We start from the raw sequence: 12,500 nt of genomic DNA, 5'->3' as shown, positions 1-12,500 counted from the left end.
AATTTTCAGAGAATGAAGTCAGTCTTCCTGCATTCAAAAGCCAATGCAGTGCTGGGCTATCCTCGTGTTGCATTCTCTTCCCCATCACACGCACGCACGCACGCACACACACACACACACACACACACACACACACACACACACACACACTTGATTTGCATGAAGAGCTAGGCTTAAAAACTACAGCCATGTTTGTTTTTTTTTTCCTTTTCGTGCTCTTAGTACTGAGCCCAGATCTCTTGGGCTTCAAGTCATGCGCAGTATTATGGGATAAGACAGGGAGGCAGCGGGGCTCTCACTCTCCCCGTGCGCACAACCTGCTAGCACACAGAGAGGCCATTCAATAATGACCTCATATCCAACATCACTCAGGGAAAAAGCGAGGCTAGCGACAGGCACAGATGGGGGGGGGGGGCGGGGGAGCCCTGCCTCACTTCTTTGAAATCCGACACACAGAAAGGGAACAGCGCCTTGACAGCCAGGAAGCGAGGCCTCCCCTATAAAACAACTAAATCTGCTGCATCACTGGAGTTTCATAAGTAGGGACCAGAATGGGCAGGATGGGGAAAATGGCAAATTAGCACCGGAACGTTCCATGAGCGGCACAAAAAGCTGAGACGTTTGTTCTGCGGCTGTTTGGGGATTACGCCATTGCTCCTGGTGCAGTGTGCAGCGCTAGCTCACGCGTCTGGGACCTCGCTAACAGAAAAGTAACCACAGTGACAGAAGTTAATAACGCATAAAAAGAGCACAGGGACCATGTGTTGGCCATTCGGAGGAGTTTTATAGGGGACCTATAAAATAAGGGGGCTTGGCCTTCTTCCCCCTCACTTGTAAAAAGAAAATCTGTGAACACTTGCTTCGGAAAACTGAGCAGGGGCTCCGAGGTCGGAGCTGGGGGGGGAGATCAGAGGGAGCGTGCTGCGAGAGCGCCTCTGGGAACGAGCGCTCGCCACGGCTCGTGTCTGCGGAGGTTATCGGCATGCCGCGCCAAACCAGAGAACCACGGCCCACCTCCTGCCCCTGAACATGTGTATAAACACTGATGAGCCCACCGCTCCAGTAAAGCCCATTACACCTTTATAGGCCTTACTACCTGCTTAGGAATTAAAAGAGATATTTTAATATTGTCCTCCCAATGAAAAATGGCTGTTCTATATAGTGTGGGACATTTGAGCTTTTTTTTTTCCTGCACAGCACAAGATTTATGGCTGCCTGAATGGGCTGCATTCCTAATGGTGGTGAAGCATTAGACCTGGCACTGCAACCCAGCATTTCTTATCTGGAGAGTCATCTATCAGAGGAGGAGGGAGGAAGTAGAGCAGTGACCAGAACAGCACAGAAAACACACACACACACACCCTCCAGCAGTAGTGGGGGCAGATGTGTGGGGAGGTGGGAGTGACAGGGTAACTGCACAGACAGCGATAATGGGACAGGAGCCTTTGGCCAGGAGGACCAGTGGCAAGACTCCAAGAAGGAGGGCAGAAGGAGGAGGAGGAGGGAGGAGGGAGGGGGTTGCTGGGTACCTCCCTCCTCCAGCATGCTGAGCTGGGGAGTCAGGGAGGTGGGAGATTACTCTGTTTGGAGCCCAGAGCAATAGAGATACACCAGTGCTACTGCAGGTGCGCCGAGAGCTCCTAGCCAGCACGCTCCCAAGCCAAACTGATCAATACACTAGCCTTGGAGAAGCCTGCAATAACTGAGTTAACTGTGCTGTTGTTCAGTCCTACAAATTCTATACTGCACTTCAAGACAGGGATACCTGCGATGAGTGAGACGGGTGAAGAAAAAGAAACATATTGAGCTGTTCAAGGTCATTCTGCTGAACAACAGCAGCTGAAAATACACGGAAAGGCATCACACGATTCGTCTTTGTCACTGAACCGACAAACCCTCCTATATGTGGGCTGCAGCAAGGGTGACTATGCAGAGCAGAGGCTTGGCTGCTGCTACAGTTGCAGCCCACCTCGATGGTGGCAGCGGTAGTGGTGGAGGTGGAGGTTTGGGCTCTGCAGTGGAACCCTCCCACCTGATGGCCACCGCTCCTGACAGCACTGCACTAAAACCCTCATTACGGTAATGGAGGGGTGAGGGACAGGAGGGAGGGAGGGAGAGAGCGAGCGAGCGAGAGAGAGAGATAGAGAGAGCGAAAGAGAGAGAGAGAGAGAGAGAGAGAGAGAGAGAGAGAGAGAGAGGCCGTCCAGTGAGGAGGAAGCCCGGTGCCTGCCAAGTCGGGCATCAACAGTGTGACAGTGACACCCCTCCTGAGAAGTAATTTCCTTAATACGGGTGCCAGCGGTAATGGACAGCGCGCCACACACGGCCACGCTGTCAGCCTTGTCTGTCCGGCCGCCGCCGGCCCTGCCCGCCGCCCGAAGAGAAGAAAACAAGCTGAGCTCAATCTCGCCAGCGCGATGTGCGGAGGAGGGAGGTGGCAGAGATGGCATATGGTATAGCATACTGATTCTAACCCACATCGCCAGGCACCCGAGGCCAGCACCAGCCCACACATTTACAGGAGAGAGGGAGGGGGGGGGAGAGAGAGAGAGAGAGAGAGAAAAGAAGAGAGAGAGAGAGAGAGAGAAAGGGTGAGAAACAAACTAAGAGAAAGAGTGAATAAGCATTGTATTTCATCCTCCTCTACCATTGTCAGCCTGCTTGGCACAAGCTAAAGGTTACCGTCTACCAAAAATGGCCCCTTCCTCAATGCAAACTATTTACAAAAGCACCTCCTGAAAGAGCAAGTGAAAGGGATCCATTTCCCAAACAAAGGGATACTATTTCCACGGGTGAGTACAAAGACGGGGGCCACCACTTTGTATTTGTTTGCATCAGCTTTAATGATTCCCTCTCAACAAGAGCACTGAAGGAAAGTTCCTACAAGCCATCATTCTGTACCACAATACAGACAAAATGGGGGTGAAATTCTATGACTTAAAAAAAAGGGGAAAAAGGAAGGACTTCCTGCTGTTTCAGTGGTCCTAAAATAGCACCTAGACAGAGACAGTCTGCAAGGCAGCAACACCTGGGAGAATACTTCAAAAAATGTGCCTCGTATCTAAATTCCAGCTCTGACGCAGTGAGCAATGACCATGATTGACCGCTTATTAACAAAAAGAAAGAAAAAGCGGCCATTGGTATCAGGGTTGAAATGTGATCCGTCATCTAATCGCATACAGACAACTTGCACCGTCTGCCTAGAAGCCCTGAGCCACAAGGTGACAACACGAAACCTATGATATTAATAACATTGTTAATAAATCATGCCTGTGCTTTAATACTTAAAAAGAATGGTTTGGGTTCCCACACTAAACTGTTTAGCTTTCCGTCCATGAACCAGCCTTTCCAGTCATATCAGACATCAGATACGCTGTGCAGGTGTCAGGAGATCTACAGCTGTTCAGTGGCACTTCTCTCGCAGAGTGAGTTCTGCACGAGGACCCTCTCACTGATCTGTCTCCCTGCTTAGCCCCCTCTCTCTCTCTCTACCATCACTCTTGTGTGATCGGATCGCGGTGAAAATGCACGGGAGAGTCCGACTCACCGTTCCGTTGGGTGAACGCTGGAGCGTTGCTGCCGCTGTCTCACCGCTCCTCCTGGGGCCCAACGCTGTCACTCACGCACGCACGCTCACACCTGAAACAGAAGACGGGCACGCAGGTGAGCACCGGTGGACAGCACCAACCACAAACAAACACCACATTCACTTCCGCACTACCTGCTCCTCCCATTGATCTGGGACCTGTGAGGCCACCGAGGTAGAGTGTGTGCCTGCTTCACAGGGTTCAAAACACAGCACAGGGCCCTGATTAGATGACCTCAATGAGCAGCCAAAAGGGGAAAACAGAAATGAACAAGAACAAATAAACACATAAATAAATAAACAAATAAACACGCAGCAACAGTGCGGCTGCCTGCAGGCCGGTTTGTAAACAGCACATGTGGGTAATTGCATATGGCTAGAGGAGCAACAAAGTGACCCAACATGTTGTACCTACCCCAGCAGGGCACAGGCAAACAAGAGCATAAACACAAACTGCACACACAAACACACATGCACGCACAGGCAAACATTTAAACAGTGCCAACGGCATTCACACAAACATCACAGCACTCTAGGAGCACCAGTCCTGGTAGGATATTACTGTCAATTCTTGTTAATGTAGGTGGTCTGAAATGAGCCACTCTGCTGGAAAAGAGGGAAAAAGTCTCCCTTGGGGGGGTTATGAAATAAAGCCTTTAAAAAGCTCTTTTGTGCAAGGCCAAAAAACAGGCCTCTATGCAGGCAGACACACATACATTCCATGATTGTCCCAGACTCAGTTCACAGTGGGATGCGTGAGGCTTGCTGGGAGAGCTGCATCTTGACAGAGGCTCTCGGGAGATGGGCCACACATCTGCACACTGGCTCCCCAATGGAGTGACAGTATAGCTATGCATTATTAAGAAGACATACAGCGCAGTTCATTAGTGACTGCATATGCTCCCGCTCATGCATTCCGCCACTATCAATCCACTTCAGCAGGGGAACAGAGCAAACCTCTAGTGTTTTAGCCTCTCCATGACACATAGTGGGACAATACATGGAGGAAAAAAACATCTAAAGTGAGTGCCACCAATAACAAGGTTGGAAGTTGTAAACTGATGCAACACAGTCAAATCCATTACAGTGCGAACTCACCGAGGCTATTTCAAGTTAAGGTCAAGCACATGCATTTGCGTGTTTCACCTCAAGTGTGAAAATATCTGGTTGTAATCCCAAACACGAAGGCAGCTATTTACTTCACCATTTGGGTAACATAAAAAATACACTGTGTGCAGCATTGAATTTAGAACTGAGACACCACTCAGCTACAAAGGCAGAGTGAGCTGTTTGGAATTCAAGGCACTCACACAAGGTGCTTCAAATAAAATCTTGGAAATCTCCACAACCATGTTTTCGAGATGAGGATCCACACAGCCCCCAACCTTACCCAAGGGAGGACTCACTTTACGGCATAATCATTTCCGTTCTCCCTCCTGCCCATTAATCATAAGAGCATCCAGACTGTACCTATGCAGCTCTGCTGTGACTTAGAGGGCGGCACTCTCCTTCAGGTGCCTCTCCACAGGGTTGTTCATTCCCAAAGGCGCCCCAAACACAAGGACGCAGAAGGCCTCCTAATGTGTTACCAGACACAGCAAACAGTCGAGTCCAAAAAGGGCCTTGACTGCCATGTGTAATTTTCAAGAGTGCTTGTCTTGGATTGTCTTTGTTATTGTAAGTGGCATAAGCCACACACACACGGTCTGTCGACTGGAAAGTGCTCAATAGGGGATTGAAAATAACACAACCTAATGATTACTCTGTGATCGGCTGGGCCTGCAGCACGCAGAAGCCAGAGGAAACGGGTCTGTCTCAGCTCCGCGGGGTTAGATTAACCAGCCTGTCTCCCATCACGGTCACTGGAAGCGTATGTTTACGCTACTGAGCCAAGCTCTTGTGCACACAAACACACACGCCTGCCATACACACACACACTTTTCAATTGGCATCATTTAAATGCTGCCTTAATCAATTTGTGGTGTGCAAGCAAAGGTAATTTCGAAAGCTGGGGGTATTCTTAAAATTGCAGTTCACAAAACCCATCATTTAACTTGACGGAGAGGCTCGACTTGAGGTATAATTAGAAAAAGATTGTGCATGGTCTGGCTCGGCAGAGAGGGGTATTTGTGAGTGAGTGAGTGTGTGTGTGTGTGTGTGTGTGTGTGTGTGTGTGTGTGTGTGTGTGTGTGTGTGAGAGTGAGACAGACAGACAGACAGACAGACAGGCAGACAGAGTGGTGGATGGTTTGAATGAGATAAGGCACATTTAAAAAAAAAAATCCTTCTTCCTGACTCAATTTGGCTGGCCAAAAATATCCAAGAACTATTTCAACACGGCTGGCTTCCCTGCAAATGTCAATGAATTTGTGAGTGAGCCATCAAACGAATAAATAATCACAGATAAATAACAGCTATGGATAGGCATTTCAATCACCTTACAGTCAAGATCTGACAGCAAAGCCGCCGGGAAAGTGAGAAGAAACACACCACACACACACACACACACACACACACACACACACACACACACACGGTATCAGTGAGAGGTATACATTGGGTCAAACAGCTTGCTTGGTTTCAGGCCATGGGGTGAAATGTAGGATTAGGTTTCTACCGATAAATAAAGAGGAAAAAGAGAGGAAGAAAAGAAGAGACAAAGGCACACAGACAGGAAAGAGAGAGAGAGAGGGGAGGAGGGAGGCAGAGAGAGAGGGAGGGGGAGAGGGGAGGGGGGGGAGAGAGAGAGGGGGAGAGAGAGAGAGAGAGAGAGAGAGAGAGAGAGAGAGAGAGAGAGAGAGAGAGATCCTCTTTCTAAGTGACGTTAGGTCCCATGAGACTGTGGCTCACCTCCAGCTGTGTGGAAGCGAGCGGCACTCAGAGTCATGCCAAGGAAAAGACGCTAACTGCCCCTGAGAGCCATGCCAAGGAAAAGACGCTAACTGCCCCCTTTTTGTGGTTTTCAGGTTTGTGGAGCAAGGCGTCAGGCTTTTTATGATGTGTTGAACATCACAAAACAAACCAACTGAAGCATGCAAAGTAGCCTACACAAACAACATAAATACAACAACAGAAGCTTGTGTTTGGGTTGCCCAATCACAGAACACGAGTGATTAACTTCAGTGATCTGAAGATCTGACAGTTTAGGCTGATGGGTCCCGCATTTAAGAAGCCTGACATGAAGATTCCTCTGCGAGGCTGGAACGCTACCTAGGAACAAAAGCATAAGCGAATGCGACCAGTCAACACAACGGCCTTCCATTTACTTATTCAGAACGAAAACCTCAAGTCACTGTGCACCAGAGCACCAGCCAGAAAGCACTAGTCGACTCCAGATGACTATGCTGGCGATGTCTGCGGATTATTTTCATAGCTCCGAATTAAAGATTAATAGGTGCAACATAAAAAGGGCTGTGAGCACAACGTCAGCTTGCATGAGTTCACCCGGAGTGCAGGACCCATCCCATAGAACCGCTGCTGGAAAGTTAACAGACCACTTTGCCAACTCCTCCGGTCGTGAGAACGGCACAGCCACTTTTATCGCAGAGCACGGATGGATGCCCCCTAAACTTTCCAAGAGTTTAACCGCAGTAGCAGCGACTACATTTACTGCGGTTAGCGGTGACACCATTTTCACCTCTGCACTAAGTCTGCATGAAACCTCAGCATCTGCAATTCAGATCAGCTAGACACTCGTCGAGCGCGCAGTCCTCCTTCCAAAACTAAATACACTGTTAATTTGGGGGTTGAGAAACAATGGGCTCCTTTTTAGAAATGCAAATCTTAAAATCACAGGGCCCACAATCGATGCGGTTTACTGGGTATCTGAGGAACGTCAATGCCTGTGTTTATATGGCACCCGTCCACATTCCTTAATGGCTGTGTGCGGACACTGCTATGCACACTGACCTAATAGAGGGCGTAGAGACGTAGCAATTCAGTAATTATCTTGATGGTCATAACAGTGACTTTATTGGGATGTATTCAAGACAACCATACAAGACTCCTTGGCTGAGCTAAAACGTAGCAACTTTATATGGTCAAAAGTTCTAGAGGCATTATCTAGGTCCTAGATATGACCAATATTCAAGAACATGCCCTGAAGCCCTGAACCTCTGTCCCTGTTCCCCAGCCTTTTGACACAAAATCATATGAAATCTCAAAATTACAATGACGAGCGGGCCTCTGTGAAAGGATTCTGCTGTTCGTGGCCATTTCAGTCACCTTCATTTCACCTGAGAGAGGGGAGAGACAGGCCCGGCTGACAATAAGCCTATTAACCTAACAGGCACTTGATATCTGCACGGCATGATATGGGTCAAGAGGTAATGTAATCTGAGTTTCTCTGTGGCTTTGCAGACAAGACAGAATTAAGACATTACAGGACTAATGAGGCTGGGGCTGCACACTGGAGCAGTGGAGTCAGCACTCTGTGAGTTTGCAGTCCCCTTTTCATGCGCACTCAAGCAGCACAGCCTGCTAAAGGAAGAATCACACACACGCACACACACACACACACACACCTCCCAGAGCCCATGGAGGAGCGCACACATACACGTTCACACTACATTAAGGCATTTTGGTGTGAAAGTATTTCTGGCTCTTTTCTGGCTCTTCCCTCCCTCCCTCCCTCTCTGGCCTTGCTCCATCTATTAATGCTCTGGGTGTGCTGCTGTTGGTTGGGCTACATTCATTTGAGATGGATGCAAAAATTCCACCAGTCTGGTCTCAACATCCACCTGAAAGAATCTGATGTGCTTCTAGCAATGATAGTCAGGTACCTATTGATTCAATGGAATTTCTGCCTCACTGCATGCCCAGCCGGTTTCCTCAACCTTGTCCACCTCCTTGTCCACCTCCTTGCCCAGGCTGCTCTCTGGAGCCAGCGCAGCCTGCCTGCCATCTCACCGCAGCTCCCCTCCTCCACCAACCTCATTAATACTCCCCAAACAGGATTTATTATTTATTGCAGCAGAACGTCTACAAGGGCCCCGGCCGGCTTGATGGATATCCACGTGCTCGAGGGCCATTACTTCCCACGTGTCATATTGAATTCTACAGGGGTGTACTCCATTTTCGCCCTTGCTCCCAGCATGGCACGCAGAGCCGGGGGAGGGGGGACGAGCTGACCGGTCACAGCGACATGGGCGGAGGGAAAGGAGAGCAGGAGAGCAAGAGAGGTGTCATGGGGATGGTGTTCTGCTGGAATGCCAAGAAGATGCACGCAGTACTCCACCCAACACACAACAAGTCAGCACCATTACGGCGATGGGAACAGTAACAGTGATGGTCGTGGCTACCATAGGAATAACATAAGATCTAACAGGTGACTGACTTTCATCAAAATGTATACACAAGGACTTAGAAGACCATAGACAGGGACTTAGAAGAACATAGACAAGTGTTGGAGCTGATTTGCTTTAGCAGGATTGTTATAAATGAACTATGAAGCCGTGATGTTAATTTCTCGTTCCTGCTGGGAAGACTGTTTGTATATTTAATTGAGCACCGGCTGGTTTAAACTTCAGTGCTCACTGTGTAGCTTCCACTTTGAGCCAATAAGGCGGCAGCTTCGTCTTTCCAATCAGCCCTGATGGAAGGGTCTCACCTACAAGGCGGCAGGGAGGCAATAACAAGACAGCGGGAAGGGGAGGCTGCTGCCAGACTGAAGGGGCTGATATTTAAGCACAGCCCTGTCACATCCCACCACCCAATGCCACCAGGAGGACATCATGGCGAGAGGAAAACAAGTATTTTATTTTTTTTACTAGTGGCTGTATAGAGCCTTTTAAATGAGGTGATCAGGTGGAGTCTATACTCATGATGTTAATAACGCATCAAGGTACTAGTGGTAAGACAGGGATTAAAGAGAGGGAGAAAATGGAGAGATAGACAGAGAGAGGGAGGGAGAGAGAGAGAGAGAGAAAGTGAGGGTGGAAAAGAGGGGGCCGAAGGGTGAAGGGCAGTTTGTTTATCAGAGAATTTTCGAAAGCAACGGGGAGGAGCTAGCAGATGGAGTTTAATTAGCCAACTGGCAGAGAGCAGGGCAGCCTGGGCCGAACACACTGACTCAGCATAAACACTCCCCTGTGTCTACCACATGAATACCACACACACACACACACACACACACACACACACACACACACACACACACACACACACACACACACACACACACACACACACACACACACACACACACACACACACACACACACACACACACACACACACACAAATAACCTTCATTGATACCTCCCTGATGTGGCACTGCAAAAAAAACTGCTTACCCAACCCTGGCAGATCTCTCACTCTCACACACAAAATTACAAGGAAGGAAGGAACACACACACACTCCAAAGACTGTTCCTTCACATGCAAACACTCATACTGGAGCGCTGTCCTGTGCTGGGACCATTTCTCCAGCAGGGAGAGTGGACTTATCCATATCACTTTCAGTCAGGACATTCAGGAGGCCACCCATTTCCCCCATCAGGCTAGCATCCGTGTCAGTGACACACAACAACATCCTGCAGAATTCCAGCTTTCCTCATTTTCCCGCGGCAGGTCTGATGGTGCTGGGAGGATATCCACAGCAGTGGTACCGAGAGACACACACCAGGAAGCTCTTAGTCTCTGTCCACATTTTACATGAAAGAGCTCCTGTACGCGTACAGTATATGCATGCGCGTGCGCCTCCAAGTTGAGCTTGGCACTCGGGATGAACTCTCGTCGCAGGAAAGCAGTGGCTCTTAATCCCGTTTCACGCTCACTGCGGAGCGACGCGTTGCCAGGGATCAGTAGCAGTTAGCCAGCGACATGACAAAACAACCACGACGACAACAACAAAAAAAAAGTGCGAAAGCAAAACAAGTCACGGGGGTGATCCCTCCCATCAATCACACTAACCTGCCTGCTGGGACACAACTTCCGTTGTGCTGCATCCATCACCGCAGCAAAAACAAAATCCAAAATGTCTATTCAATATCATAGCCAGCACTGAGTGATGTGTGCACAGTGGCAAAAAAATATAAATAAATAAATACAATTATATTCCCTAGCCCTCCTCCCCAGCTTATGAAAATAAATAAATGTGTCAGGCCACTAAATGTTGGTCGTCAGGATCTCATTATCCTCTACACAGGCCAAGTGTCACATCAGCTGGGAGAGGTGGAGGATTCTCGACAAGCCAATCAGGCCTAGGGGCCCCAGAAAAGCCAGCAGAATGACTCAAATGCACTCATTAGAGAATTGGGTGGAACCTATTTGCATTAAAGGCAGACGGCGTTTGTAATTCCTATATGAGCCCTGGCAGCTCAGAGTAATGTAACGCTCGCCGCATATACAACGTCTCATCTCATCTCATCTCTATGCATAGCCATCATCGCTGGAATTTACAGTATGGACGTTCGTGGGAACTGCCTTAGAAACGTGGGAGGCTTGTGTAATGTGGAGCTGCACACATCATACAGTGCACAGCATCCCATTCTATTAAAGCTGAGCAGCAGCGCTCATTTACATGCTCACATTTCCCCCGTGCCTTGTTCTGCGCTGGCTCCCAAGAGAAGCAATCATTAGTGATCTGCAGCGCCATCGATCTGGAGCCAGGACACACACACACACACACACACACACACGCTCAATGGGAAAGTGATTAGCAATGGTCATGTGACCACTTAACGAAGCGAGAGCATGAGAGAGAACCTGCGTCAGCTCGGTGACGTACGGGCCGCAGGCCGCTTCTCTCAACTGAACTCAAAGTTCAGCGAGCTGGTGGGCTGCTGCTAGGATGCCAGGGCGAGGGTGAGGGCGAGGAAGTGGAAGTGGATGTGGATGGCGTGAGTCGGGGTCGGAGTCTGCGCCTCGCTCCCCACACGCTGATCCACTTAGCGGGGCATCCTGCAGCGCCCTTGGGGTCGGCTCGTTAGCTTCCTGCGCGCTGCCTCGCACATATGTCTCCCAAATAAATAAAAAGCACTGGCACTGTGCTAGTGCTAATCTACTGAGTGACTGTAGGCAGAGGAAATTAAATTAATGTAGTGAGGGTGTGTGTGTGTGTGTGTGTGTGTGTGTGTGTGTGTGTGTGTACGCGCACGCATCATCTGTTATGTCTCAAGGAGCATGCCTACACATGGAGCTGGGTTCAATGTCTCCGGGCTGGACTCCACTAAATGATGCTGGTAAAAAGGTGGTTTTAAGAGTTACACTAAAAGCTTTGTTGAGAAAAGCCAGGTATGGATAAAACACATCTACTAGTCTAAGCCTGCCTGAAATGTCTTCCACCTGTTCAGCAGAAATTCAATTCCCCAGTACCACACACACACTAATGGCTCTTGTCCCACATACAGTCAATGACACTGTACAAACACCATAAATCAGCCAAAGATCATCTTCCTGTTGCAAGACAAGACAACACAAAAAGACAAAAAGCAAGGAAGGCTTTCTTTTCACCCCTACACTACACACACACACACACACACTCCATCCCTCACTGGTGCCTCTGGAAGATAGCACTTTTGGAGAACAATGGGGAGAACAATGAGGTCAGAGCGAGGTGCGTATGCCAGCTGAATGTGCAATGCGACATTCGAATGCTCCTGACCCGCATGGAGAGGGCAGGTGAGATGAGCTCCTTGCCCTGGCTGTGATATTAATAGGCTCTGTGCTGCTGCGATGTGAACAGCTGAGGAAGGCTCTCCGAGCGCTGCATCCATATTTATCGGAGGCACGGAGGGAAGAAGGGGCAGTGAGTGAAATGAAGCGATGCCTCTTGTTGTGGCAGGGCAAATAACATGCACAAGAAAAAAAATGCAACGCTTGGTAACTCGGGGGTGCTGTCAACAGACCTGACAAGCTACATAGTGGTACACAAGCAGATAAGCACACAAACACACACCATGCATGCAGACAC

General features: G+C 49.1%; 1 protein-coding gene across 4 annotated transcripts in view; it reads right to left on the bottom strand.

The window, feature by feature from the left end:
• The window catches only part of adarb1b (adenosine deaminase RNA specific B1b), a 107,817-nt gene that overhangs the window by 66,578 nt on the left and 28,739 nt on the right, over positions 1 to 12,500 (bottom strand). For 3 of the 4 annotated variants that reach the window (XM_048238971.1, XM_048238972.1, XM_048238970.1), the window contains one exon: positions 3,548 to 3,639. The exons of the other annotated variant lie outside the window; for it this stretch is intronic. The gene's annotated coding sequence lies outside the window, so the exon portion shown is untranslated. The remainder of the gene's footprint in view (positions 1 to 3,547; positions 3,640 to 12,500) is intronic. 4 annotated transcript variants of the gene reach the window in all.

Source organism: Alosa alosa, chromosome 3 (assembly GCF_017589495.1).
Source record: "Alosa alosa isolate M-15738 ecotype Scorff River chromosome 3, AALO_Geno_1.1, whole genome shotgun sequence".
Classification (NCBI taxonomy): Eukaryota; Metazoa; Chordata; class Actinopteri; order Clupeiformes; family Clupeidae; genus Alosa; species Alosa alosa.
Note: the sequence above shows the minus strand (reverse complement) of the source record. Positions and strands in the feature narration are given on the sequence as shown.